The sequence below is a fragment of the Salvelinus fontinalis genome, unplaced genomic scaffold (genome assembly GCF_029448725.1).
Source record: "Salvelinus fontinalis isolate EN_2023a unplaced genomic scaffold, ASM2944872v1 scaffold_0605, whole genome shotgun sequence".
NCBI classification, from domain to species: Eukaryota; Metazoa; Chordata; class Actinopteri; order Salmoniformes; family Salmonidae; genus Salvelinus; species Salvelinus fontinalis.
The window spans coordinates 70,171-95,000 of record NW_026600814.1 but is presented as its reverse complement, the minus strand read 5'-3'; the positions used below and the strand labels follow the sequence as shown (position 1 = coordinate 95,000).

The 24,830-nt window shown below is 45.4% G+C and overlaps 43 non-coding genes across 43 annotated transcripts; all 43 read left to right on the top strand.

The window, feature by feature from the left end:
• Nucleotides 1-892: 892 nt before the first annotated feature.
• trnai-aau (transfer RNA isoleucine (anticodon AAU)) lies at nucleotides 893-966 on the top strand. The gene has a single exon. It is a non-coding gene; the product is annotated as a tRNA-Ile (tRNA).
• Nucleotides 967-1,048: 82 nt separating this feature from the next.
• Nucleotides 1,049-1,121, top strand: trnaf-gaa (transfer RNA phenylalanine (anticodon GAA)). Its single transcript has one exon. It is a non-coding gene; the product is annotated as a tRNA-Phe (tRNA).
• A 463-nt stretch (nucleotides 1,122-1,584) lies between these two features.
• trnai-aau (transfer RNA isoleucine (anticodon AAU)) lies at nucleotides 1,585-1,658 on the top strand. Its single transcript has one exon. It is a non-coding gene; the product is annotated as a tRNA-Ile (tRNA).
• An 82-nt stretch (nucleotides 1,659-1,740) lies between these two features.
• trnaf-gaa (transfer RNA phenylalanine (anticodon GAA)) lies at nucleotides 1,741-1,813 on the top strand. The gene has a single exon. It is a non-coding gene; the product is annotated as a tRNA-Phe (tRNA).
• A 619-nt stretch (nucleotides 1,814-2,432) lies between these two features.
• On the top strand, nucleotides 2,433-2,505 carry trnaf-gaa (transfer RNA phenylalanine (anticodon GAA)). The gene has a single exon. It is a non-coding gene; the product is annotated as a tRNA-Phe (tRNA).
• A 463-nt stretch (nucleotides 2,506-2,968) lies between these two features.
• On the top strand, nucleotides 2,969-3,042 carry trnai-aau (transfer RNA isoleucine (anticodon AAU)). Its single transcript has one exon. It is a non-coding gene; the product is annotated as a tRNA-Ile (tRNA).
• An 82-nt stretch (nucleotides 3,043-3,124) lies between these two features.
• Nucleotides 3,125-3,197, top strand: trnaf-gaa (transfer RNA phenylalanine (anticodon GAA)). The gene has a single exon. It is a non-coding gene; the product is annotated as a tRNA-Phe (tRNA).
• Nucleotides 3,198-4,488: 1,291 nt separating this feature from the next.
• trnai-aau (transfer RNA isoleucine (anticodon AAU)) lies at nucleotides 4,489-4,562 on the top strand. Its single transcript has one exon. It is a non-coding gene; the product is annotated as a tRNA-Ile (tRNA).
• An 82-nt stretch (nucleotides 4,563-4,644) lies between these two features.
• Nucleotides 4,645-4,717, top strand: trnaf-gaa (transfer RNA phenylalanine (anticodon GAA)). The gene has a single exon. It is a non-coding gene; the product is annotated as a tRNA-Phe (tRNA).
• A 463-nt stretch (nucleotides 4,718-5,180) lies between these two features.
• On the top strand, nucleotides 5,181-5,254 carry trnai-aau (transfer RNA isoleucine (anticodon AAU)). Its single transcript has one exon. It is a non-coding gene; the product is annotated as a tRNA-Ile (tRNA).
• Nucleotides 5,255-7,054: 1,800 nt separating this feature from the next.
• Nucleotides 7,055-7,128, top strand: trnai-aau (transfer RNA isoleucine (anticodon AAU)). The gene has a single exon. It is a non-coding gene; the product is annotated as a tRNA-Ile (tRNA).
• Nucleotides 7,129-7,210: 82 nt separating this feature from the next.
• On the top strand, nucleotides 7,211-7,283 carry trnaf-gaa (transfer RNA phenylalanine (anticodon GAA)). Its single transcript has one exon. It is a non-coding gene; the product is annotated as a tRNA-Phe (tRNA).
• A 1,117-nt stretch (nucleotides 7,284-8,400) lies between these two features.
• On the top strand, nucleotides 8,401-8,473 carry trnaf-gaa (transfer RNA phenylalanine (anticodon GAA)). Its single transcript has one exon. It is a non-coding gene; the product is annotated as a tRNA-Phe (tRNA).
• A 463-nt stretch (nucleotides 8,474-8,936) lies between these two features.
• Nucleotides 8,937-9,010, top strand: trnai-aau (transfer RNA isoleucine (anticodon AAU)). Its single transcript has one exon. It is a non-coding gene; the product is annotated as a tRNA-Ile (tRNA).
• An 82-nt stretch (nucleotides 9,011-9,092) lies between these two features.
• Nucleotides 9,093-9,165, top strand: trnaf-gaa (transfer RNA phenylalanine (anticodon GAA)). The gene has a single exon. It is a non-coding gene; the product is annotated as a tRNA-Phe (tRNA).
• Nucleotides 9,166-9,628: 463 nt separating this feature from the next.
• trnai-aau (transfer RNA isoleucine (anticodon AAU)) lies at nucleotides 9,629-9,702 on the top strand. Its single transcript has one exon. It is a non-coding gene; the product is annotated as a tRNA-Ile (tRNA).
• An 82-nt stretch (nucleotides 9,703-9,784) lies between these two features.
• Nucleotides 9,785-9,857, top strand: trnaf-gaa (transfer RNA phenylalanine (anticodon GAA)). The gene has a single exon. It is a non-coding gene; the product is annotated as a tRNA-Phe (tRNA).
• A 960-nt stretch (nucleotides 9,858-10,817) lies between these two features.
• trnai-aau (transfer RNA isoleucine (anticodon AAU)) lies at nucleotides 10,818-10,891 on the top strand. Its single transcript has one exon. It is a non-coding gene; the product is annotated as a tRNA-Ile (tRNA).
• An 82-nt stretch (nucleotides 10,892-10,973) lies between these two features.
• Nucleotides 10,974-11,046, top strand: trnaf-gaa (transfer RNA phenylalanine (anticodon GAA)). Its single transcript has one exon. It is a non-coding gene; the product is annotated as a tRNA-Phe (tRNA).
• Nucleotides 11,047-12,006: 960 nt separating this feature from the next.
• Nucleotides 12,007-12,080, top strand: trnai-aau (transfer RNA isoleucine (anticodon AAU)). Its single transcript has one exon. It is a non-coding gene; the product is annotated as a tRNA-Ile (tRNA).
• An 82-nt stretch (nucleotides 12,081-12,162) lies between these two features.
• On the top strand, nucleotides 12,163-12,235 carry trnaf-gaa (transfer RNA phenylalanine (anticodon GAA)). The gene has a single exon. It is a non-coding gene; the product is annotated as a tRNA-Phe (tRNA).
• Nucleotides 12,236-12,854: 619 nt separating this feature from the next.
• On the top strand, nucleotides 12,855-12,927 carry trnaf-gaa (transfer RNA phenylalanine (anticodon GAA)). Its single transcript has one exon. It is a non-coding gene; the product is annotated as a tRNA-Phe (tRNA).
• Nucleotides 12,928-13,887: 960 nt separating this feature from the next.
• Nucleotides 13,888-13,961, top strand: trnai-aau (transfer RNA isoleucine (anticodon AAU)). Its single transcript has one exon. It is a non-coding gene; the product is annotated as a tRNA-Ile (tRNA).
• An 82-nt stretch (nucleotides 13,962-14,043) lies between these two features.
• On the top strand, nucleotides 14,044-14,116 carry trnaf-gaa (transfer RNA phenylalanine (anticodon GAA)). Its single transcript has one exon. It is a non-coding gene; the product is annotated as a tRNA-Phe (tRNA).
• Nucleotides 14,117-14,735: 619 nt separating this feature from the next.
• Nucleotides 14,736-14,808, top strand: trnaf-gaa (transfer RNA phenylalanine (anticodon GAA)). The gene has a single exon. It is a non-coding gene; the product is annotated as a tRNA-Phe (tRNA).
• Nucleotides 14,809-15,271: 463 nt separating this feature from the next.
• trnai-aau (transfer RNA isoleucine (anticodon AAU)) lies at nucleotides 15,272-15,345 on the top strand. The gene has a single exon. It is a non-coding gene; the product is annotated as a tRNA-Ile (tRNA).
• Nucleotides 15,346-15,427: 82 nt separating this feature from the next.
• On the top strand, nucleotides 15,428-15,500 carry trnaf-gaa (transfer RNA phenylalanine (anticodon GAA)). Its single transcript has one exon. It is a non-coding gene; the product is annotated as a tRNA-Phe (tRNA).
• A 959-nt stretch (nucleotides 15,501-16,459) lies between these two features.
• Nucleotides 16,460-16,533, top strand: trnai-aau (transfer RNA isoleucine (anticodon AAU)). The gene has a single exon. It is a non-coding gene; the product is annotated as a tRNA-Ile (tRNA).
• Nucleotides 16,534-16,615: 82 nt separating this feature from the next.
• Nucleotides 16,616-16,688, top strand: trnaf-gaa (transfer RNA phenylalanine (anticodon GAA)). The gene has a single exon. It is a non-coding gene; the product is annotated as a tRNA-Phe (tRNA).
• A 960-nt stretch (nucleotides 16,689-17,648) lies between these two features.
• trnai-aau (transfer RNA isoleucine (anticodon AAU)) lies at nucleotides 17,649-17,722 on the top strand. The gene has a single exon. It is a non-coding gene; the product is annotated as a tRNA-Ile (tRNA).
• An 82-nt stretch (nucleotides 17,723-17,804) lies between these two features.
• Nucleotides 17,805-17,877, top strand: trnaf-gaa (transfer RNA phenylalanine (anticodon GAA)). Its single transcript has one exon. It is a non-coding gene; the product is annotated as a tRNA-Phe (tRNA).
• Nucleotides 17,878-18,496: 619 nt separating this feature from the next.
• Nucleotides 18,497-18,569, top strand: trnaf-gaa (transfer RNA phenylalanine (anticodon GAA)). The gene has a single exon. It is a non-coding gene; the product is annotated as a tRNA-Phe (tRNA).
• Nucleotides 18,570-19,529: 960 nt separating this feature from the next.
• On the top strand, nucleotides 19,530-19,603 carry trnai-aau (transfer RNA isoleucine (anticodon AAU)). Its single transcript has one exon. It is a non-coding gene; the product is annotated as a tRNA-Ile (tRNA).
• An 82-nt stretch (nucleotides 19,604-19,685) lies between these two features.
• On the top strand, nucleotides 19,686-19,758 carry trnaf-gaa (transfer RNA phenylalanine (anticodon GAA)). Its single transcript has one exon. It is a non-coding gene; the product is annotated as a tRNA-Phe (tRNA).
• A 619-nt stretch (nucleotides 19,759-20,377) lies between these two features.
• trnaf-gaa (transfer RNA phenylalanine (anticodon GAA)) lies at nucleotides 20,378-20,450 on the top strand. Its single transcript has one exon. It is a non-coding gene; the product is annotated as a tRNA-Phe (tRNA).
• A 463-nt stretch (nucleotides 20,451-20,913) lies between these two features.
• Nucleotides 20,914-20,987, top strand: trnai-aau (transfer RNA isoleucine (anticodon AAU)). Its single transcript has one exon. It is a non-coding gene; the product is annotated as a tRNA-Ile (tRNA).
• An 82-nt stretch (nucleotides 20,988-21,069) lies between these two features.
• trnaf-gaa (transfer RNA phenylalanine (anticodon GAA)) lies at nucleotides 21,070-21,142 on the top strand. The gene has a single exon. It is a non-coding gene; the product is annotated as a tRNA-Phe (tRNA).
• Nucleotides 21,143-22,101: 959 nt separating this feature from the next.
• Nucleotides 22,102-22,175, top strand: trnai-aau (transfer RNA isoleucine (anticodon AAU)). Its single transcript has one exon. It is a non-coding gene; the product is annotated as a tRNA-Ile (tRNA).
• An 82-nt stretch (nucleotides 22,176-22,257) lies between these two features.
• trnaf-gaa (transfer RNA phenylalanine (anticodon GAA)) lies at nucleotides 22,258-22,330 on the top strand. The gene has a single exon. It is a non-coding gene; the product is annotated as a tRNA-Phe (tRNA).
• Nucleotides 22,331-22,793: 463 nt separating this feature from the next.
• On the top strand, nucleotides 22,794-22,867 carry trnai-aau (transfer RNA isoleucine (anticodon AAU)). Its single transcript has one exon. It is a non-coding gene; the product is annotated as a tRNA-Ile (tRNA).
• Nucleotides 22,868-22,949: 82 nt separating this feature from the next.
• On the top strand, nucleotides 22,950-23,022 carry trnaf-gaa (transfer RNA phenylalanine (anticodon GAA)). The gene has a single exon. It is a non-coding gene; the product is annotated as a tRNA-Phe (tRNA).
• A 463-nt stretch (nucleotides 23,023-23,485) lies between these two features.
• Nucleotides 23,486-23,559, top strand: trnai-aau (transfer RNA isoleucine (anticodon AAU)). The gene has a single exon. It is a non-coding gene; the product is annotated as a tRNA-Ile (tRNA).
• An 82-nt stretch (nucleotides 23,560-23,641) lies between these two features.
• Nucleotides 23,642-23,714, top strand: trnaf-gaa (transfer RNA phenylalanine (anticodon GAA)). Its single transcript has one exon. It is a non-coding gene; the product is annotated as a tRNA-Phe (tRNA).
• The last annotated feature ends 1,116 nt before the right edge of the window (nucleotides 23,715-24,830 follow it).

Genomic DNA, 24,830 nt, shown 5'->3' with positions numbered 1-24,830 from the left:
TGGGCATCGATCCCACTACCTCTCGCATGGTAAGCAAGCACGCTACCATTTGAGCTAATTCCCCATCCTTGTTAATTTGCCACAAGCAGCAACCAAGAGGGTCTAGTCTTGTCAGGCTATACTGTTGGTGTACTTGTTAGTTCTTGCGCCAGCACTGGCCGAGGCTCTGTGCATCCTAAAAATGTCGCTTCGTAGCAAGCGGCCGGTTAGCTCAGTTGGTTAGAGCGTGGTGCTAATAACTCCAAGGTCGTGGGTTCGATCCCCGTGCTGGCCATGAGGTACATTTTGAGTGTCAAAATCAGGAGTCACTTGCATGTGTATGGTCAAGTGTGCCACATAATTAATATTAGTGACATGCTGAAATAGCTCAGTTGGGAGAGCGTTAGACTGAAGTTCTAAAGGTCCCTGGTTCGATCCCGGATTTCGGCATTAGTTGTTGTTCGATCTTTATCCTCTGCTTTGCCTACAAGGAAACTTCGCACAGCTTTTTTTGTGGGCATCAATTGTGTGTGCCTACAGCTCCTCGGAAAGTTAGTCGTGTCATTCTTTTACATCTGACATTGTGACATCAGTGTTACATGAAAGTTGCTTTTCATTGTTACATGACAGTTGGTTGTTGTTAGACAAAGCTGCATGAAGTGTGAACTGGAACGTTCTTGGATCCACAACAAAATGTGTTATTTTGGAGAATGTGGGCATCGATCCCACTACCTCTCGCATGCTAAGCAAGCACTCTACCATTTGAGCTAATTCCCCATCCTTGTTAACTTGCCACAAGCAGCAACCAAGAGGGTCTAGTCTTGTCAGGCTATACTGTTGGTGTACTTGTTAGTTCTTGCGCCAGCACTGGCCGAGGCTCTGTGCATCCTAAAAATGTCGCTTCGTAGCAAGCGGCCGGTTAGCTCAGTTGGTTAGAGCGTGGTGCTAATAACGCCAAGGTCGTGGGTTCGATCCCCGTACTGGCCATGAGGTACATTTTGAGTGTCAAAATCAGGAGTCACTTGCATGTGTATGGTCAAGTGTGCCACATAATTAATATTAGTGACTTGCCGAAATAGCTCAGTTGGGAGAGCGTTAGACTGAAGATCTAAAGGTCCCTGGTTCGATCCCGGGTTTCGGCATTAGTTGTCGTTCAATCTTTATCCTCTGCTTTGCCTACAAGGAAACTTCGCACAGCTTTTTTTGTGGGCATCAATTGTGTGTGCCTACAGCTCCTCGGAAAGTTAGTCGTGTCATTCTTTTACATCCGACATTGTGACATCAGTGTTACATGAAAGTTGCTTTTCATTGTTACATGACAGTTGGTTGTTGTTAGACAAAGCTGCATGAAGTGTGAACTGGAACGTTCTTGGATCCACAACAAAATTTGTTATTTTGGAGAATGTGGGCATCGATCCCACTACCTCTCGCATGCTAAGCAAGCACTCTACCATTTGAGCTAATTCCCCATCCTTGTTAATTTGCCACAAGCAGCAACCAAGAGGGTCTAGTCTTGTCAGTCTATACTGTTGGTGTACTTGTTAGTTCTTGCGCCAGCACTGGCCGAGGCTCTGTGCATCCTAAAAATGTCGCTTCGTAGCAAGCGGCCGGTTAGCTCAGTTGGTTAGAGCGTGGTGCTAATAACTCCAAGGTCGTGGGTTCGATCCCCGTACTGGCCATGAGGTACATTTTGAGTGTCAAAATCAGGAGTCACTTGCATGTGTATGGTCAAGTGTGCCACATAATTAATATTAGTGACATGCTGAAATAGCTCAGTTGGGAGAGCGTTAGACTGAAGATCTAAAGGTCCCTGGTTCGATCCCGGGTTTCGGCATTAGTTGTCGTTCTATCTTTATCCTCTGCTTTGCCTACAAGGAAACTTCGCACAGCTTTTTTCGTGGGCATCAATTGTGTGTGCCTACAGCTCCTCGGAAAGTTAGTCGTGTCATTCTTTTACATCCGACATTGTGACATCAGTGTTACATGAAAGTTGCTTTTCATTGTTACATGACAGTTGGTTGTTGTTAGACAAAGCTGCATGAAGTGTGAACTGGAACGTTCTTGGATCCACAACAAAATGTGTTATTTTGGAGAATGTGGGCATCGATCCCACTACCTCTCGCATGCTAAGCAAGCACTCTACCATTTGAGCTAATTCCCCATCCTTGTTAATTTGCCACAAGCAGCAACCAAGAGGGTCTAGTCTTGTCAGGCTATACTGTTGGTGTACTTGTTAGTTCTTGCGCCAGCACTGGCCGAGGCTCTGTGCATCCTAAAAATGTCGCTTCGTAGCAAGCGGCCGGTTAGCTCAGTTGGTTAGAGCGTGGTGCTAATAACGCCAATGTCGTCGGTTCGATCCCCGTACTGGCTATGAGGTACATTTTGAGTGTCAAAATCAGGAGTCACTTGCATGTGTATGGTCAAGTGTGCCACATAATTAATATTAGTGACTTGCCGAAATAGCTCAGTTGGGAGAGCGTTAGACTGAAGATCTAAAGGTCCCTGGTTCGATCCCGGGTTTCGGCATTAGTTGTCGTTCAATCTTTATCCTCTGCTTTGCCTACAAGGAAACTTCGCACAGCTTTTTTTGTGGGCATCAATTGTGTGTGCCTACAGCTCCTCGGAAAGTTAGTCGTGTCATTCTTTTACATCCGACATTGTGACATCAGTGTTACATGAAAGTTGCTTTTCATTGTTACATGACAGTTGGTTGTTGTTAGACAAAGCTGCATGAAGTGTGAACTGGAACGTTCTTGGATCCACAACAAAATGTGTTATTTTGGAGAATGTGGGCATCGATCCCACTACCTCTCGCATGCTAAGCAAGCACTCTACCATTTGAGCTAATTCCCCATCCTTGTTAATTTGCCACAAGCAGCAACCAAGAGGGTCTAGTCTTGTCAGGCTATACTGTTGGTGTACTTGTTAGTTCTTGCGCCAGCACTGGCCGAGGCTCTGTGCATCCTAAAAATGTCGCTTCGTAGCAAGCGGCCGGTTAGCTCAGTTGGTTAGAGCGTGGTGCTAATAACGCCAAGGTCGTGGGTTCGATCCCCGTACTGGCCATGAGGTACATTTTGAGTGTCAAAATCAGGAGTCACTTGCATGTGTATGGTCAAGTGTGCCACATAATTAATATTAGTGACTTGCCGAAATAGCTCAGTTGGGAGAGCGTTAGACTGAAGATCTAAAGGTCCCTGGTTCGATCCCGGGTTTCGGCATTAGTTGTCGTTCAATCTTTATCCTCTGCTTTGCCTACAAGGAAACTTCGCACAGCTTTTTTTGTGGGCATCAATTGTGTGTGCCTACAGCTCCTCGGAAAGTTAGTCGTGTCATTCTTTTACATCCGACATTGTGACATCAGTGTTACATGAAAGTTGCTTTTCATTGTTACATGACAGTTGGTTGTTGTTAGACAAAGCTGCATGAAGTGTGAACTGGAACGTTCTTGGATCCACAACAAAATTTGTTATTTTGGAGAATGTGGGCATCGATCCCACTACCTCTCGCATGCTTAAGCAAGCACTCTACCATTTGAGCTAATTCCCCATCCTTGTTAATTTGCCACAAGCAGCAACCAAGAGGGTCTAGTCTTGTCAGGCTATACTGTTGGTGTACTTGTTAGTTCTTGCGCCAGCACTGGCCGAGGCTCTGTGCATCCTAAAAATGTCGCTTCGTAGCAAGCGGCCGGTTAGCTCAGTTGGTTAGAGCGTGGTGCTAATAACGCCAGTTCTATCTTTATCCTCTGCTTTGGCTTCAAGGAAACTTCCCACAGCTTTGTTTGTGGTCATCAATTGTGTGTGCGTACTGCTCCTCTGAAAGTTAGTGAGGTCATTCTTTTTCATCCGACATTGTGACATCAGTGTTACATGAAAGTTGCTTGTCGTTGTTACATGACAGTAGGTTGTTGTTAGACAAAGCTGCATGAAGTGTGAACTGGAACGTTCTTGGATCCACAACAAAATGAGTTATTTTGGAGAATGTGGGCATCGATCCCACTACCTCTCGCATGGTAAGCAAGCACTCTACCATTTGAGCTAATTCCCCATCCTTGTTAATTTCAATCTTTATCCTCTGCTTTGCCTACAAGGAAACTTCGCACAGCTTTTTTTGTGGGCATCAATTGTGTGTGCCTACAGCTCCTCTGAAAGTTAGTCGTGTCATTCTTTTACATCCGACATTGTGACATCAGTGTTACATGAAAGTTGCTTTTCATTGTTACATGACAGTTGGTTGTTGTTAGACAAAGCTGCATGAAGTGTGAACTGGAACGTTCTTGGATCCACAACAAAATTTGTTATTTTGGAGAATGTGGGCATCGATCCCACTACCTCTCGCATGCTAAGCAAGCACTCTACCATTTGAGCTAATTCCCCATCCTTGTTAATTTGCCACAAGCAGCAACCAAGAGGGTCTAGTCTTGTCAGTCTATACTGTTGGTGTACTTGTTAGTTCTTGCGCCAGCACTGGCCGAGGCTCTGTGCATCCTAAAAATGTCGCTTCGTAGCAAGCGGCCGGTTAGCTCAGTTGGTTAGAGCGTGGTGCTAATAACTCCAAGGTCGTGGGTTCGATCCCCGTACTGGCCATGAGGTACATTTTGAGTGTCAAAATCAGGAGTCACTTGCATGTGTATGGTCAAGTGTGCCACATAATTAATATTAGTGACATGCTGAAATAGCTCAGTTGGGAGAGCGTTAGACTGAAGATCTAAAGGTCCCTGGTTCGATCCCGGGTTTCGGCATTAGTTGTCGTTCTATCTTTATCCTCTGCTTTGCCTACAAGGAAACTTCGCACAGCTTTTTTCGTGGGCATCAATTGTGTGTGCCTACAGCTCCTCGGAAAGTTAGTCGTGTCATTCTTTTACATCCGACATTGTGACATCAGTGTTACATGAAAGTTGCTTTTCATTGTTACATGACAGTTGGTTGTTGTTAGACAAAGCTGCATGAAGTGTGAACTGGAACGTTCTTGGATCCACAACAAAATGTGTTATTTTGGAGAATGTGGGCATCGATCCCACTACCTCTCGCATGCTAAGCAAGCACTCTACCATTTGAGCTAATTCCCCATCCTTGTTAATTTGCCACAAGCAGCAACCAAGAGGGTCTAGTCTTGTCAGGCTATACTGTTGGTGTACTTGTTAGTTCTTGCGCCAGCACTGGCCGAGGCTCTGTGCATCCTAAAAATGTCGCTTCGTAGCAAGCGGCCGGTTAGCTCAGTTGGTTAGAGCGTGGTGCTAATAACGCCAAGGTCGTGGGTTCGATCCCCGTACTGGCCATGAGGTACATTTTGAGTGTCAAAATCAGGAGTCACTTGCATGTGTATGGTCAAGTGTGCCACATAATTAATATTAGTGATGTGCCGAAATAGCTCAGTTGGGAGAGCGTTAGACTAAAGGTCCCTTGTTCGATCCCGGGTTTCGGCATTAGTTGTCGTTCAATCTTTATCCTCTGCTTTGCCTACAAGGAAACTTCGCACAGCTTTTTTTGTGGGCATCAATTGTGTGTGCCTACAGCTCCTCGGAAAGTTAGTCGTGTCATTCTTTTACATCCGACATTGGGACATCAGTGTTACATGAAAGTTGCTTTTCATTGTTACATGACAGTTGGTTGTTGTTAGACAAAGCTGCATGAAGTGTGAACTGGAACGTTCTTGGATCCACAACAAAATTTGTTATTTTGGAGAATGTGGGCATCGATCCCACTACCTCTCGCATGCTAAGCAAGCACTCTACCATTTGAGCTAATTCCCCATCCTTGTTAATTTGCCACAAGCAGCAACCAAGAGGGTCTAGTCTTGTCAGGCTATACTGTTGGTGTACTTGTTAGTTCTTGCGCCAGCACTGGCCGAGGCTCTGTGCATCCTAAAAATGTCGCTTCGTAGCAAGCGGCCGGTTAGCTCAGTTGGTTAGAGCGTGGTGCTAATAACACCAGTTCTATCTTTATCCTCTGCTTTGGCTTCAAGGAAACTTCCCACAGCTTTGTTTGTGGTCATCAATTGTGTGTGCCTACTGCTCCTCTGAAAGTTAGTGAGGTCATTCTTTTTCATCCGACATTGTGACATCAGTGTTACATGAAAGTTGCTTGTCGTTGTTACATGACAGTAGGTTGTTGTTAGACAAAGCTGCATGAAGTGTGAACTGGAACGTTCTTGGATCCACAACAAAATGTGTTATTTTGGAGAATGTGGGCATCGATCCCACTACCTCTCGCATGGTAAGCAAGCACGCTACCATTTGAGCTAATTCCCCATCCTTGTTAATTTGCCACAAGCAGCAACCAAGAGGGTCTAGTCTTGTCAGGCTATACTGTTGGTGTACTTGTTAGTTTTTGCGCCAGCACTGGCCGAGGCTCTGTGCATCCTAAAAATGTCGCTTCGTAGCAAGCGGCCGGTTAGCTCAGTTGGTTAGAGCGTGGTGCTAATAACTCCAAGGTCGTGGGTTCGATCCCCGTGCTGGCCATGAGGTACATTTTGAGTGTCAAAATCAGGAGTCACTTGCATGTGTATGGTCAAGTGTGCCACATAATTAATATTAGTGACATGCTGAAATAGCTCAGTTGGGAGAGCGTTAGACTGAAGTTCTAAAGGTCCCTGGTTCGATCCCGGATTTCGGCATTAGTTGTTGTTCGATCTTTATCCTCTGCTTTGCCTACAAGGAAACTTCGCACAGCTTTTTTTGTGGGCATCAATTGTGTGTGCCTACAGCTCCTCGGAAAGTTAGTCGTGTCATTCTTTTACATCTGACATTGTGACATCAGTGTTACATGAAAGTTGCTTTTCATTGTTACATGACAGTTGGTTGTTGTTAGACAAAGCTGCATGAAGTGTGAACTGGAACGTTCTTGGATCCACAACAAAATGTGTTATTTTGGAGAATGTGGGCATCGATCCCACTACCTCTCGCATGCTAAGCAAGCACTCTACCATTTGAGCTAATTCCCCATCCTTGTTAATTTGCCACAAGCAGCAACCAAGAGGGTCTAGTCTTGTCAGGCTATACTGTTGGTGTACTTGTTAGTTCTTGCGCCAGCACTGGCCGAGGCTCTGTGCATCCTAAAAATGTCGCTTTGTAGCAAGCGGCCGGTTAGCTCAGTTGGTTAGAGCGTGGTGCTAATAACGCCAAGGTCGTGGGTTCGATCCCCGTACTGGCCATGAGGTACATTTTGAGTGTCAAAATCAGGAGTCACTTGCATGTGTATGGTCAAGTGTGCCACATAATTAATATTAGTGACTTGCCGAAATAGCTCAGTTGGGAGAGCGTTAGACTGAAGATCTAAAGGTCCCTGGTTCGATCCCGGGTTTCGGCATTAGTTGTCGTTCAATCTTTATCCTCTGCTTTGCCTACAAGGAAACTTCGCACAGCTTTTTTTGTGGGCATCAATTGTGTGTGCCTACAGCTCCTCGGAAAGTTAGTCGTGTCATTCTTTTACATCCGACATTGTGACATCAGTGTTACATGAAAGTTGCTTTTCATTGTTACATGACAGTTGGTTGTTGTTAGACAAAGCTGCATGAAGTGTGAACTGGAACGTTCTTGGATCCACAACAAAATGTGTTATTTTGGAGAATGTGGGCATCGATCCCACTACCTCTCGCATGCTAAGCAAGCACTCTACCATTTGAGCTAATTCCCCATCCTTGTTAATTTGCCACAAGCAGCAACCAAGAGGGTCTAGTCTTGTCAGGCTATACTGTTGGTGTACTTGTTAGTTCTTGCGCCAGCACTGGCCGAGGCTCTGTGCATCCTAAAAATGTCGCTTCGTAGCAAGCGGCCGGTTAGCTCAGTTGGTTAGAGCGTGGTGCTAATAACACCAGTTCTATCTTTATCCTCTGCTTTGGCTTCAAGGAAACTTCCCACAGCTTTGTTTGTGGTCATCAATTGTGTGTGCCTACTGCTCCTCTGAAAGTTAGTGAGGTCATTCTTTTTCATCCGACATTGTGACATCAGTGTTACATGAAAGTTGCTTGTCGTTGTTACATGACAGTAGGTTGTTGTTAGACAAAGCTGCATGAAGTGTGAACTGGAACGTTCTTGGATCCACAACAAAATGTGTTATTTTGGAGAGTGTGGGCATCGATCCCACTACCTCTCGCATGCTAAGCAAGCACGCTACCATTTGAGCTAATTCCCCATCCTTGTTAATTTGCCACAAGCAGCAACCAAGAGGGTCTAGTCTTGTCAGGCTATACTGTTGGTGTACTTGTTAGTTCTTGCGCCAGCACTGGCCGAGGCTCTGTGCATCCTAAAAATGTCGCTTCGTAGCAAGCGGCCGGTTAGCTCAGTTGGTTAGAGCGTGGTGCTAATAACTCCAAGGTCGTGGGTTCGATCCCCGTGCTGGCCATGAGGTACATTTTGAGTGTCAAAATCAGGAGTCACTTGCATGTGTATGGTCAAGTGTGCCACATAATTAATATTAGTGACGTGCTGAAATAGCTCAGTTGGGAGAGCGTTAGACTGAAGATCTAAAGGTCCCTGGTTCGATCCCGGGTTTCGGCATTAGTTGTCGTTCGATCTTTATCCTCTGCTTTGCCTACAAGGAAACTTCGCACAGCTTTTTTTGTGGGCATCAATTGTGTGTGCCTACAGCTCCTCGGAAAGTTAGTCGTGTCATTCTTTTACATCCGACATTGTGACATCAGTGTTACATGAAAGTTGCTTTTCATTGTTACATGACAGTTGGTTGTTGTTAGACAAAGCTGCATGAAGTGTGAACTGGAACGTTCTTGGATCCACAACAAAATGTGTTATTTTGGAGAATGTGGGCATCGATCCCACTACCTCTCGCATGCTAAGCAAGCACTCTACCATTTGAGCTAATTCCCCATCCTTGTTAATTTGCCACAAGCAGCAACCAAGAGGGTCTAGTCTTGTCAGGCTATACTGTTGGTGTACTTGTTAGTTCTTGCGCCAGCACTGGCCGAGGCTCTGTGCATCCTAAAAATGCCGCTTCGTAGCAAGCGGCCGGTTAGCTCAGTTGGTTAGAGCGTGGTGCTAATAACGCCAAGGTCGTGGGTTCGATCCCCGTACTGGCCATGAGGTACATTTTGAGTGTCAAAATCAGAAGTCACTTGCATGTGTATGGTCAAGTGTGCCACATAATTAATATTTGTGATGTGCCGAAATAGCTCAGTTGGGAGAGCGTTAGACTGAAGATCTAAAGGTCCCTGGTTCGATCCCGGGTTTCGGCATTAGTTGTCGTTCGATCTTTATCCTCTGCTTTGCCTACAAGGAAACTTCCCACAGCTTTTTTTGTGGGCATCAATTGTGTGTGCCTACAGCTCCTCGGAAAGTTAGTCGTGTCATTCTTTTACATCCAACATTGTGACATCAGTGTTACATGAAAGTTGCTTTTCATTGTTACATGACAGTTGGTTGTTGTTAGACAAAGCTGCATGAAGTGTGAACTGGAACGTTCTTGGATCCACAACAAAATGTGTTATTTTGGAGAATGTGGGCATCGATCCCACTACCTCTCGCATGCTAAGCAAGCACTCTACCATTTGAGCTAATTCCCCATCCTTGTTAATTTGCCACAAGCAGCAACCAAGAGGGTCTAGTCTTGTCAGGCTATACTGTTGGTGTACTTGTTAGTTCTTGCGCCAGCACTGGCCGAGGCTCTGTGCATCCTAAAAATGTCGCTTCGTAGCAAGCGGCCGGTTAGCTCAGTTGGTTAGAGCGTGGTGCTAATAACGCCAAGGTCGTGGGTTCGATCCCCGTACTGGCCATGAGGTACATTTTGAGTGTCAAAATCAGGAGTCACTTGCATGTGTATGGTCAAGTGTGCCACATAATTAATATTAGTGACTTGCCGAAATAGCTCAGTTGGGAGAGCGTTAGACTGAAGATCTAAAGGTCCCTGGTTCGATCCCGGGTTTCGGCATTAGTTGTCGTTCGATCTTTATCCTCTGCTTTGCCTACAAGGAAACTTCGCACAGCTTTTTTTGTGGGCATCAATTGTGTGTGCCTACAGCTCCTCGGAAAGTTAGTCGTGTCATTCTTTTACATCCGACATTGTGACATCAGTGTTACATGAAAGTTGCTTTTCATTGTTACATGACAGTTGGTTGTTGTTAGACAAAGCTGCATGAAGTGTGAACTGGAACGTTCTTGGATCCACAACAAAATGTGTTATTTTGGAGAATGTGGGCATCGATCCCACTACCTCTCGCATGGTAAGCAAGCACTCTACCATTTGAGCTAATTCCCCATCCTTGTTATTTTGCCACAAGCAGCAACCAAGAGGGTCTAGTCTTGTCAGGCTATACTGTTGGTGTACTTGTTAGTTCTTGCGCCAGCACTGGCCGAGGCTCTGTGCATCCTAAAAATGTCGCTTCGTAGCAAGCGGCCGGTTAGCTCAGTTGGTTAGAGCGTGGTGCTAATAACACCAGTTCTATCTTTATCCTCTGCTTTGGCTTCAAGGAAACTTCCCACAGCTTTGTTTGTGGTCATCAATTGTGTGTGCCTACTGCTCCTCTGAAAGTTAGTGAGGTCATTCTTTTTCATCCGACATTGTGACATCAGTGTTACATGAAAGTTGCTTGTCGTTGTTACATGACAGTAGGTTGTTGTTAGACAAAGCTGCATGAAGTGTGAACTGGAACGTTCTTGGATCCACAACAAAATGTGTTATTTTGGAGAATGTGGGCATCGATCCCACTACCTCTCGCAAGCTAAGCAAGCACGCTACCATTTGAGCTAATTCCCCATCCTTGTTAATTTGCCACAAGCAGCAACCAAGAGGGTCTAGTCTTGTCAGGCTATACTGTTGGTGTACTTGTTAGTTCTTGCGCCAGCACTGGCCGAGGCTCTGTGCATCCTAAAAATGTCGCTTGTAGCAAGCGGCCGGTTAGCTCAGTTGGTTAGAGCGTGGTGCTAATAACTCCAAGGTCGTGGGTTCGATCCCCGTACTGGCCATGAGGTACATTTTGAGTGTCAAAATCAGGAGTCACTTGCATGTGTATGGTCAAGTGTGCCACATAATTAATATTAGTGACGTGCCGAAATAGCTCAGTTGGGAGAGCGTTAGACTGAAGATCTAAAGGTCCCTGGTTTGATCCCGGGTTTCGGCATTAGTTGTCGTTCTATCTTTATCCTCTGCTTTGCCTACAAGGAAACTTCGCACAGCTTTTTTCGTGGGCATCAATTGTGTGTGCCTACAGCTCCTCTGAAAGTTAGTCGTGTCATTCTTTTACATCCGACATTGTGACATCAGTGTTACATGAAAGTTGCTTTTCATTGTTACATGACAGTTGGTTGTTGTTAGACAAAGCTGCATGAAGTGTGAACTGGAACGTTCTTGGATCCACAACAAAATGTGTTATTTTGGAGAATGTGGGCATCGATCCCACTACCTCTCGCATGCTAAGCAAGCACTCTACCATTTGAGCTAATTCCCCATCCTTGTTAATTTGCCACAAGCAGCAACCAAGAGGGTCTAGTCTTGTCAGGCTATACTGTTGGTGTACTTGTTAGTTCTTGCGCCAGCACTGGCCGAGGCTCTGTGCATCCTAAAAATGTCGCTTCGTAGCAAGCGGCCGGTTAGCTCAGTTGGTTAGAGCGTGGTGCTAATAACACCAGTTCTATCTTTATCCTCTGCTTTGGCTTCAAGGAAACTTCCCACAGCTTTGTTTGTGGTCATCAATTGTGTGTGCCTACTGCTCCTCTGAAAGTTAGTGAGGTCATTCTTTTTCATCCGACATTGTGACATCAGTGTTACATGAAAGTTGCTTGTCGTTGTTACATGACAGTAGGTTGTTGTTAGACAAAGCTGCATGAAGTGTGAACTGGAACGTTCTTGGATCCACAACAAAATGTGTTATTTTGGAGAATGTGGGCATCGATCCCACTACCTCTCGCAAGCTAAGCAAGCACGCTACCATTTGAGCTAATTCCCCATCCTTGTTAATTTGCCACAAGCAGCAACCAAGAGGGTCTAGTCTTGTCAGGCTATACTGTTGGTGTACTTGTTAGTTCTTGCGCCAGCACTGGCCGAGGCTCTGTGCATCCTAAAAATGTCGCTTGTAGCAAGCGGCCGGTTAGCTCAGTTGGTTAGAGCGTGGTGCTAATAACTCCAAGGTCGTGGGTTCGATCCCCGTACTGGCCATGAGGTACATTTTGAGTGTCAAAATCAGGAGTCACTTGCATGTGTATGGTCAAGTGTGCCACATAATTAATATTAGTGACGTGCCGAAATAGCTCAGTTGGGAGAGCGTTAGACTGAAGATCTAAAGGTCCCTGGTTTGATCCCGGGTTTCGGCATTAGTTGTCGTTCTATCTTTATCCTCTGCTTTGCCTACAAGGAAACTTCGCACAGCTTTTTTCGTGGGCATCAATTGTGTGTGCCTACAGCTCCTCTGAAAGTTAGTCGTGTCATTCTTTTACATCCGACATTGTGACATCAGTGTTACATGAAAGTTGCTTTTCATTGTTACATGACAGTTGGTTGTTGTTAGACAAAGCTGCATGAAGTGTGAACTGGAACGTTCTTGGATCCACAACAAAATTTGTTATTTTGGAGAATGTGGGCATCGATCCCACTACCTCTCGCATGCTAAGCAAGCACTCTACCATTTGAGCTAAATCCCCATCCTTGTAAATTTGCCACAAGCAGCAACCAAGAGGGTCTAGTCTTGTCAGTCTATACTGTTGGTGTACTTGTTAGTTCTTGCGCCAGCACTGGCCGAGGCTCTGTGCATCCTAAAAATGTCGCTTCGTAGCAAGCGGACGGTTAGCTCAGTTGGTTAGAGCGTGGTGCTAATAACTCCAAGGTCGTGGGTTCGATCCCCGTACTGGCCATGAGGTACATTTTGAGTGTCAAAATCAGGAGTCACTTGCATGTGTATGGTCAAGTGTGCCACATAATTAATATTAGTGACTTGCCGAAATAGCTCAGTTGGGAGAGCGTTAGACTGAAGATCTAAAGGTCCCTAGTTCGATCCCGGGTTTCGGCATTAGTTGTCGTTCAATCTTTATCCTCTGCTTTGCCTACAAGGAAACTTCGCACAGCTTTTTTTGTGGGCATCAATTGTGTGTGCCTACAGCTCCTCGGAAAGTTAGTCGTGTCATTCTTTTACATCCGACATTGTGACATCAGTGTTACATGAAAGTTGCTTTTCATTGTTACATGACAGTTGGTTGTTGTTAGACAAAGCTGCATGAAGTGTGAACTGGAACGTTCTTGGATCCACAACAAAATGTGTTATTTTGGAGAATGTGGGCATCGATCCCACTACCTCTCGCATGCTAAGCAAGCACTCTACCATTTGAGCTAATTCCCCATCCTTGTTAATTTGCCACAAGCAGCAACCAAGAGGGTCTAGTCTTGTCAGGCTATACTGTTGGTGTACTTGTTAGTTCTTGCGCCAGCACTGGCCGAGGCTCTGTGCATCCTAAAAATGTCGCTTCGTAGCAAGCGGCCGGTTAGCTCAGTTGGTTAGAGCGTGGTGCTAATAACACCAGTTCTATCTTTATCCTCTGCTTTGGCTTCAAGGAAACTTCCCACAGCTTTGTTTGTGGTCATCAATTGTGTGTGCCTACTGCTCCTCTGAAAGTTAGTGAGGTCATTCTTTTTCATCCGACATTGTGACATCAGTGTTACATGAAAGTTGCTTGTCGTTGTTACATGACAGTAGGTTGTTGTTAGACAAAGCTGCATGAAGTGTGAACTGGAACGTTCTTGGATCCACAACAAAATGTGTTATTTTGGAGAATGTGGGCATCGATCCCACTACCTCTCGCATGCTAAGCAAGCACGCTACCATTTGAGCTAATTCCCCATCCTTGTTAATTTGCCACAAGCAGCAACCAAGAGGGTCTAGTCTTGTCAGGCTATACTGTTGGTGTACTTGTTAGTTCTTGCGCCAGCACTGGCCGAGGCTCTGTGCATCCTAAAAATGTCGCTTGTAGCAAGCGGCCGGTTAGCTCAGTTGGTTAGAGCGTGGTGCTAATAACTCCAAGGTCGTGGGTTCGATCCCCGTACTGGCCATGAGGTACATTTTGAGTGTCAAAATCAGGAGTCACTTGCATGTGTATGGTCAAGTGTGCCACATAATTAATATTAGTGACGTGCCGAAATAGCTCAGTTGGGAGAGCGTTAGACTGAAGATCTAAAGGTCCCTGGTTTGATCCCGGGTTTCGGCATTAGTTGTCGTTCTATCTTTATCCTCTGCTTTGCCTACAAGGAAACTTCGCACAGCTTTTTTCGTGGGCATCAATTGTGTGTGCCTACAGCTCCTCTGAAAGTTAGTCGTGTCATTCTTTTACATCCGACATTGTGACATCAGTGTTACATGAAAGTTGCTTTTCATTGTTACATGACAGTTGGTTGTTGTTAGACAAAGCTGCATGAAGTGTGAACTGGAACGTTCTTGGATCCACAACAAAATGTGTTATTTTGGAGAATGTGGGCATCGATCCCACTACCTCTCGCATGCTAAGCAAGCACTCTACCATTTGAGCTAATTCCCCATCCTTGTTAATTTGCCACAAGCAGCAACCAAGAGGGTCTAGTCTTGTCAGTCTATACTGTTGGTGTACTTGTTAGTTCTTGCGCCAGCACTGGCCGAGGCTCTGTGCATCCTAAAAATGTCGCTTCGTAGCAAGCGGCCGGTTAGCTCAGTTGGTTAGAGCGTGGTGCTAATAACTCCAAAGTCGTGGGTTCGATCCCCCTACTGGCCATGAGGTACATTTTGAGTGTCAAAATCAGGAGTCACTTGCATGTGTATGGTCAAGTGTGCCACATAATTAATATTAGTGACATGCTGAAATAGCTCAGTTGGGAGAGCGTTAGACTGAAGATCTAAAGGTCCCTGGTTCGATCCCGGGTTTCGGCATTAGTTGTCGTTCTATCTTTATCCTCTGCTTTGCCTACAAGGAAACTTCGCACAGCTTTTTTCGTGGGCATCAATTGTGTGTGCCTACAGCTCCTCGGAAAGTTAGTCGTGTCATTCTTTTACATCCGACATTGTGACATCAGTGTTACATGAAAGTTGCTTTTCATTGTTACATGACAGTTGGTTGTTGTTAGACAAAGCTGCATGAAGTGTGAACTGGAACGTTCTTGGATCCACAACAAAATGTGTTATTTTGGAGAATGTGGGCATCGATCCCACTACCTCTCGCATGCTAAGCAAGCACTCTACCATTTGAGCTAATTCCCCATCCTTGTTAATTTGCCACAAGCAGCAACCAAGAGGGTCTAGTCTTGTCAGGCTATACTGTTGGTGTACTTGTTAGTTCTTGCGCCAGCACTGGCCGAGGCTCTGTGCATCCTAAAAAAGTCGCTTCGTAGCAAGCGGCCGGTTAGCTCAGTTGGTTAGAGCGTGGTGCTAATATCGCCAAGGTCGTGGGTTCGATCCCCGTACTGGCCATGAGGTATATTTTGAGTGTCAAAATCAGGAGTCACTTGCATGTGTATGGTCAAGTGTGCCACATAATTAATATTAGTGACTTGCCGAAATAGCTCAGTTGGGAGAGCGTTAGACTGAAGATCTAAAGGTCCCTGGTTCGATACCGGGTTTCGGCATTAGTTGTCGTTCAATCTTTATCCTCTGCTTTGCCTACAAGGAAACTTCGCACAGCTTTTTTGTGGGCATCAATTGTGTGTGCCTACAGCTCCTCGGAAAATTAGTCGTGTCATTCTTTTACATCCGACATTGTGACATCAGTGTTACATGAAAGTTGCTTTTCATTGTTACATGACAGTTGGTTGTTGTTAGACAAAGCTGCATGAAGTGTGAACTGGAACGTTCTTGGATCCACAACAAAATGTGTTATTTTGGAGAATGTGGGCATCGATCCCACTACCTCTCGCATGCTAAGCAAGCACTCTACCATTTGAGCTAATTCCCCATCCTTGTTAATTTGCCACAAGCAGCAACCAAGAGGGTCTAGTCTTGTCAGGCTATACTGTTGGTGTACTTGTTAGTTCTTGCGCCAGCACTGGCCGAGGCTCTGTGCATCCTAAAAATGTCGCTTCGTAGCAAGCGGCCGGTTAGCTCAGTTGGTTAGAGCGTGGTGCTAATAACACCAGTTCTATCTTTATCCTCTGCTTTGGCTTCAAGGAAACTTCCCACAGCTTTGTTTGTGGTCATCAATTGTGTGTGCCTACTGCTCCTCTGAAAGTTAGTGAGGTCATTCTTTTTCATCCGACATTGTGACATCAGTGTTACATGAAAGTTGCTTGTCGTTGTTACATGACAGTAGGTTGTTGTTAGACAAAGCTGCATGAAGTGTGAACTGGAACGTTCTTGGATCCACAACAAAATGTGTTATTTTGGAGAATGTGGGCATCGATCCCACTACCTCTCGCATGCTAAGCAAGCACGCTACCATTTGAGCTAATTCCCCATCCTTGTTAATTTGCCACAAGCAGCAACCAAGAGGGTCTAGTCTTGTCAGGCTATACTGTTGGTGTACTTGTTAGTTCTTGCGCCAGCACTGGCCGAGGCTCTGTGCATCCTAAAAATGTCGCTTGTAGCAAGCGGCCGGTTAGCTCAGTTGGTTAGAGCGTGGTGCTAATAACTCCAAGGTCGTGGGTTCGATCCCCGTACTGGCCATGAGGTACATTTTGAGTGTCAAAATCAGGAGTCACTTGCATGTGTATGGTCAAGTGTGCCACATAATTAATATTAGTGACGTGCCGAAATAGCTCAGTTGGGAGAGCGTTAGACTGAAGATCTAAAGGTCCCTGGTTTGATCCCGGGTTTCGGCATTAGTTGTCGTTCGATCTTTATCCTCTGCTTTGCCTACAAGGAAACTTCGCACAGCTTTTTTTGTGGGCATCAATTGTGTGTGCCTACAGCTCCTCGGAAAGTTAGTCGTGTCATTCTTTTACATCCGACATTGTGACATCAGTGTTACATGAAAGTTGCTTTTCATTGTTACATGACAGTTGGTTGTTGTTAGACAAAGCTGCATGAAGTGTGAACTGGAACGTTCTTGGATCCACAACAAAATGTGTTATTTTGGAGAATGTGGGCATCGATCCCACTACCTCTCGCATGCTAAGCAAGCACTCTTCCATTTGTGCTAATTCCCCATCCTTGTTAATTTGCCACAAGCAGCAACCAAGAGGGTCTAGTCTTGTCAGGCTATACTGTTGGTGTACTTGTTAGTTCTTGCGCCAGCACTGGCCGAGGCTCTGTGCATCCTAAAAATGTCGCTTCGTAGCAAGCGGCCGGTTAGCTCAGTTGGTTAGAGCGTGGTGCTAATAACACCAGTTCTATCTTTATCCTCTGCTTTGGCTTCAAGGAAACTTCCCACAGCTTTGTTTGTGGTCATCAATTGTGTGTGCCTACTGCTCCTCTGAAAGTTAGTGAGGTCATTCTTTTTCATCCGACATTGTGACATCAGTGTTACATGAAAGTTGCTTGTCGTTGTTACATGACAGTAGGTTGTTGTTAGACAAAGCTGCATGAAGTGTGAACTGGAACGTTCTTGGATCCACAACAAAATGTGTTATTTTGGAGAATGTGGGCATCGATCCCACTACCTCTCGCAAGCTAAGCAAGCACGCTACCATTTGAGCTAATTCCCCATCCTTGTTAATTTGCCACAAGCAGCAACCAAGAGGGTCTAGTCTTGTCAGGCTATACTGTTGGTGTACTTGTTAGTTCTTGCGCCAGCACTGGCCGAGGCTCTGTGCATCCTAAAAATGTCGCTTGTAGCAAGCGGCCGGTTAGCTCAGTTGGTTAGAGCGTGGTGCTAATAACTCCAAGGTCGTGGGTTCGATCCCCGTACTGGCCATGAGGTACATTTTGAGTGTCAAAATCAGGAGTCACTTGCATGTGTATGGTCAAGTGTGCCACATAATTAATATTAGTGACGTGCCGAAATAGCTCAGTTGGGAGAGCGTTAGACTGAAGATCTAAAGGTCCCTGGTTTGATCCCGGGTTTCGGCATTAGTTGTCGTTCTATCTTTATCCTCTGCTTTGCCTACAAGGAAACTTCGCACAGCTTTTTTCGTGGGCATCAATTGTGTGTGCCTACAGCTCCTCTGAAAGTTAGTCGTGTCATTCTTTTACATCCGACATTGTGACATCAGTGTTACATGAAAGTTGCTTTTCATTGTTACATGACAGTTGGTTGTTGTTAGACAAAGCTGCATGAAGTGTGAACTGGAACGTTCTTGGATCCACAACAAAATTTGTTATTTTGGAGAATGTGGGCATCGATCCCACTACCTCTCGCATGCTAAGCAAGCACTCTACCATTTGAGCTAAATCCCCATCCTTGTAAATTTGCCACAAGCAGCAACCAAGAGGGTCTAGTCTTGTCAGTCTATACTGTTGGTGTACTTGTTAGTTCTTGCGCCAGCACTGGCCGAGGCTCTGTGCATCCTAAAAATGTCGCTTCGTAGCAAGCGGACGGTTAGCTCAGTTGGTTAGAGCGTGGTGCTAATAACTCCAAGGTCGTGGGTTCGATCCCCGTACTGGCCATGAGGTACATTTTGAGTGTCAAAATCAGGAGTCACTTGCATGTGTATGGTCAAGTGTGCCACATAATTAATATTAGTGACTTGCCGAAATAGCTCAGTTGGGAGAGCGTTAGACTGAAGATCTAAAGGTCCCTAGTTCGATCCCGGGTTTCGGCATTAGTTGTCGTTCAATCTTTATCCTCTGCTTTGCCTACAAGGAAACTTCGCACAGCTTTTTTTGTGGGCATCAATTGTGTGTGCCTACAGCTCCTCGGAAAGTTAGTCGTGTCATTCTTTTACATCCGACATTGTGACATCAGTGTTACATGAAAGTTGCTTTTCATTGTTACATGACAGTTGGTTGTTGTTAGACAAAGCTGCATGAAGTGTGAACTGGAACGTTCTTGGATCCACAACAAAATGTGTTATTTTGGAGAATGTGGGCATCGATCCCACTACCTCTCGCATGCTAAGCAAGCACTCTACCATTTGAGCTAATTCCCCATCCTTGTTAATTTGCCACAAGCAGCAACCAAGAGGGTCTAGTCTTGTCAGGCTATACTGTTGGTGTACTTGTTAGTTCTTGCGCCAGCACTGGCCGAGGCTCTGTGCATCCTAAAAATGTCGCTTCGTAGCAAGCGGCCGGTTAGCTCAGTTGGTTAGAGCGTGGTGCTAATAACACCAGTTCTATCTTTATCCTCTGCTTTGGCTTCAAGGAAACTTCCCACAGCTTTGTTTGTGGTCATCAATTGTGTGTGCCTACTGCTCCTCTGAAAGTTAGTGAGGTCATTCTTTTTCATCCGACATTGTGACATCAGTGTTACATGAAAGTTGCTTGTCGTTGTTACATGACAGTAGGTTGTTGTTAGACAAAGCTGCATGAAGTGTGAACTGGAACGTTCTTGGATCCACAACAAAATGTGTTATTTTGGAGAATGTGGGCATCGATCCCACTACCTCTCGCATGCTAAGCAAGCACGCTACCATTTGAGCTAATTCCCCATCCTTGTTAATTTGCCACAAGCAGCAACCAAGAGGGTCTAGTCTTGTCAGGCTATACTGTTGGTGTACTTGTTAGTTCTTGCGCCAGCACTGGCCGAGGCTCTGTGCATCCTAAAAATGTCGCTTGTAGCAAGCGGCCGGTTAGCTCAGTTGGTTAGAGCGTGGTGCTAATAACTCCAAGGTCGTGGGTTCGATCCCCGTACTGGCCATGAGGTACATTTTGAGTGTCAAAATCAGGAGTCACTTGCATGTGTATGGTCAAGTGTGCCACATAATTAATATTAGTGACGTGCCGAAATAGCTCAGTTGGGAGAGCGTTAGACTGAAGATCTAAAGGTCCCTGGTTTGATCCCGGGTTTCGGCATTAGTTGTCGTTCTATCTTTATCCTCTGCTTTGCCTACAAGGAAACTTCGCACAGCTTTTTTCGTGGGCATCAATTGTGTGTGCCTACAGCTCCTCTGAAAGTTAGTCGTGTCATTCTTTTACATCCGACATTGTGACATCAGTGTTACATGAAAGTTGCTTTTCATTGTTACATGACAGTTGGTTGTTGTTAGACAAAGCTGCATGAAGTGTGAACTGGAACGTTCTTGGATCCACAACAAAATTTGTTATTTTGGAGAATGTGGGCATCGATCCCACTACCTCTCGCATGCTAAGCAAGCACTCTACCATTTGAGCTAATTCCCCATCCTTGTTAATTTGCCACAAGCAGCAACCAAGAGGGTCTAGTCTTGTCAGTCTATACTGTTGGTGTACTTGTTAGTTCTTGCGCCAGCACTGGCCGAGGCTCTGTGCATCCTAAAAATGTCGCTTTGTAGCAAGCGGCCGGTTAGCTCAGTTGGTTAGAGCGTGGTGCTAATAACTCCAAGGTCGTGGGTTCGATCCCCCTACTGGCCATGAGGTACATTTTGAGTGTCAAAATCAGGAGTCACTTGCATGTGTATGGTCAAGTGTGCCACATAATTAATATTAGTGACATGCTGAAATAGCTCAGTTGGGAGAGCGTTAGACTGAAGATCTAAAGGTCCCTGGTTCGATCCCGGGTTTCGGCATTAGTTGTCGTTCTATCTTTATCCTCTGCTTTGCCTACAAGGAAACTTCGCACAGCTTTTTTCGTGGGCATCAATTGTGTGTGCCTACAGCTCCTCGGAAAGTTAGTCGTGTCATTCTTTTACATCCGACATTGTGACATCAGTGTTACATGAAAGTTGCTTTTCATTGTTACATGACAGTTGGTTGTTGTTAGACAAAGCTGCATGAAGTGTGAACTGGAACGTTCTTGGATCCACAACAAAATGTGTTATTTTGGAGAATGTGGGCATCGATCCCACTACCTCTCGCATGCTAAGCAAGCACTCTACCATTTGAGCTAATTCCCCATCCTTGTTAATTTGCCACAAGCAGCAACCAAGAGGGTCTAGTCTTGTCAGGCTATACTGTTGGTGTACTTGTTAGTTCTTGCGCCAGCACTGGCCGAGGCTCTGTGCATCCTAAAAATGTCGCTTCGTAGCAAGCGGCCGGTTAGCTCAGTTGGTTAGAGCGTGGTGCTAATAACGCCAAGGTCGTGGGTTCGATCCCCGTACTGGCCATGAGGTACATTTTGAGTGTCAAAATCAGGAGTCACTTGCATGTGTATGGTCAAGTGTGCCACATAATTAATATTAGTGACTTGCCGAAATAGCTCAGTTGGGAGAGCGTTAGACTGAAGATCTAAAGGTCCCTGGTTCGATACCGGGTTTCGGCATTAGTTGTCGTTCAATCTTTATCCTCTGCTTTGCCTACAAGGAAACTTCGCACAGCTTTTTTGTGGGCATCAATTGTGTGTGCCTACAGCTCCTCGGAAAATTAGTCGTGTCATTCTTTTACATCCGACATTGTGACATCAGTGTTACATGAAAGTTGCTTTTCATTGTTACATGACAGTTGGTTGTTGTTAGACAAAGCTGCATGAAGTGTGAACTGGAACGTTCTTGGATCCACAACAAAATGTGTTATTTTGGAGAATGTGGGCATCGATCCCACTACCTCTCGCATGCTAAGCAAGCACTCTACCATTTGAGCTAATTCCCCATCCTTGTTAATTTGCCACAAGCAGCAACCAAGAGGGTCTAGTCTTGTCAGGCTATACTGTTGGTGTACTTGTTAGTTCTTGCGCCAGCACTGGCCGAGGCTCTGTGCATCCTAAAAATGTCGCTTCGTAGCAAGCGGCCGGTTAGCTCAGTTGGTTAGAGCGTGGTGCTAATAACACCAGTTCTATCTTTATCCTCTGCTTTGGCTTCAAGGAAACTTCCCACAGCTTTGTTTGTGGTCATCAATTGTGTGTGCCTACTGCTCCTCTGAAAGTTAGTGAGGTCATTCTTTTTCATCCGACATTGTGACATCAGTGTTACATGAAAGTTGCTTGTCGTTGTTACATGACAGTAGGTTGTTGTTAGACAAAGCTGCATGAAGTGTGAACTGGAACGTTCTTGGATCCACAACAAAATGTGTTATTTTGGAGAATGTGGGCATCGATCCCACTACCTCTCGCATGCTAAGCAAGCACGCTACCATTTGAGCTAATTCCCCATCCTTGTTAATTTGCCACAAGCAGCAACCAAGAGGGTCTAGTCTTGTCAGGCTATACTGTTGGAGTACTTGTTAGTTCTTGCGCCAGCACTGGCCGAGGCTCTGTGCATCCTAAAAATGTCGCTTGTAGCAAGCGGCCGGTTAGCTCAGTTGGTTAGAGCGTGGTGCTAATAACTCCAAGGTCGTGGGTTCGATCCCCGTACTGGCCATGAGGTACATTTTGAGTGTCAAAATCAGGAGTCACTTGCATGTGTATGGTCAAGTGTGCCACATAATTAATATTAGTGACGTGCCGAAATAGCTCAGTTGGGAGAGCGTTAGACTGAAGATCTAAAGGTCCCTGGTTTGATCCCGGGTTTCGGCATTAGTTGTCGTTCTATCTTTATCCTCTGCTTTGCCTACAAGGAAACTTCGCACAGCTTTTTTCGTGGGCATCAATTGTGTGTGCCTACAGCTCCTCTGAAAGTTAGTCGTGTCATTCTTTTACATCCGACATTGTGACATCAGTGTTACATGAAAGTTGCTTTTCATTGTTACATGACAGTTGGTTGTTGTTAGACAAAGCTGCATGAAGTGTGAACTGGAACGTTCTTGGATCCACAACAAAATTTGTTATTTTGGAGAATGTGGGCATCGATCCCACTACCTCTCGCATGCTAAGCAAGCACTCTACCATTTGAGCTAATTCCCCATCCTTGTTAATTTGCCACAAGCAGCAACCAAGAGGGTCTAGTCTTGTCAGTCTATACTGTTGGTGTACTTGTTAGTTCTTGCGCCAGCACTGGCCGAGGCTCTGTGCATCCTAAAAATGTCGCTTCGTAGCAAGCGGCCGGTTAGCTCAGTTGGTTAGAGCGTGGTGCTAATAACTCCAAGGTCGTGGGTTCGATCCCCGTACTGGCCATGAGGTACATTTTGAGTGTCAAAATCAGGAGTCACTTGCATGTGTATGGTCAAGTGTGCCACATAATTAATATTAGTGACATGCTGAAATAGCTCAGTTGGGAGAGCGTTAGACTGAAGATCTAAAGGTCCCTGGTTCGATCCCGGGTTTCGGCATTAGTTGTCGTTCTATCTTTATCCTCTGCTTTGCCTACAAGGAAACTTCGCACAGCTTTTTTCGTGGGCATCAATTGTGTGTGCCTACAGCTCCTCGGAAAGTTAGTCGTGTCATTCTTTTACATCCGACATTGTGACATCAGTGTTACATGAAAGTTGCTTTTCATTGTTACATGACAGTTGGTTGTTGTTAGACAAAGCTGCATGAAGTGTGAACTGGAACGTTCTTGGATCCACAACAAAATGTGTTATTTTGGAGAATGTGGGCATCGATCCCACTACCTCTCGCATGCTAAGCAAGCACTCTACCATTTGAGCTAATTCCCCATCCTTGTTAATTTGCCACAAGCAGCAACCAAGAGGGTCTAGTCTTGTCAGGCTATACTGTTGGTGTACTTGTTAGTTCTTGCGCCAGCACTGGCCGAGGCTCTGTGCATCCTAAAAATATCGCTTCGTAGCAAGCGGCCGGTTAGCTCAGTTGGTTCGAGCGTGGTGCTAATAACGCCAAGGTCGTGGGTTCGATCCCCGTACTGGCCATGAGGTACATTTTGAGTGTCAAAATCAGGAGTCACTTGCATGTGTATGGTCAAGTGTGCCACATAATTAAATTTAGTGACTTGCCGAAATAGCTCAGTTGGGAGAGCGTTAGACTGAAGATCTAAAGGTCCCTGGTTCGATCCCGGGTTTCGGCATTAGTTGTCGTTCAATCTTTATCCTCTGCTTTGCCTACAAGGAAACTTCGCACAGCTTTTTTTGTGGGCATCAATTGTGTGTGCCTACAGCTCCTCGGAAAGTTAGTCGTGTCATTCTTTTACATCCGACATTGTGACATCAGTGTTACATGAAAGTTGCTTTTCATTGTTACATGACAGTTGGTTGTTGTTAGACAAAGCTGCATGAAGTGTGAACTGGAACGTTCTTGGATCCACAACAAAATGTGTTATTTTGGAGAATGTGGGCATCGATCCCACTACCTCTCGCATGCTAAGCAAGCACTCTACCATTTGAGCTAATTCCCCATCCTTGTTAATTTGCCACAAGCAGCAACCAAGAGGGTCTAGTCTTGTCAGGCTATACTGTTGGTGTACTTGTTAGTTCTTGCGCCAGCACTGGCCGAGGCTCTGTGCATCCTAAAAATGTCGCTTCGTAGCAAGCGGCCGGTTAGCTCAGTTGGTTAGAGCGTGGTGCTAATAACACCAGTTCTATCTTTATCCTCTGCTTTGGCTTCAAGGAAACTTCCCACAGCTTTGTTTGTGGTCATCAATTGTGTGTGCCTACTGCTCCTCTGAAAGTTAGTGAGGTCATTCTTTTTCATCCGACATTGTGACATCAGTGTTACATGAAAGTTGCTTGTCGTTGTTACATGACAGTAGGTTGTTGTTAGACAAAGCTGCATGAAGTGTGAACTGGAACGTTCTTGGATCCACAACAAAATGTGTTATTTTGGAGAATGTGGGCATCGATCCCACTACCTCTCGCATGCTAAGCAAGCACGCTACCATTTGAGCTAATTCCCCATCCTTGTTAATTTGCCACAAGCAGCAACCAAGAGGGTCTAGTCTTGTCAGGCTATACTGTTGGTGTACTTGTTAGTTCTTGCGCCAGCACTGGCCGAGGCTCTGTGCATCCTAAAAATGTCGCTTGTAGCAAGCGGCCGGTTAGCTCAGTTGGTTAGACCGTGGTGCTAATAACTCCAAGGTCGTGGGTTCGATCCATTTACATTACATTTACATTTAAGTCATTTAGCAGACGCTCTTATCCAGAGCGACTTACAAATTGGTGCATTCACCTTATGACATCCAGTGGAA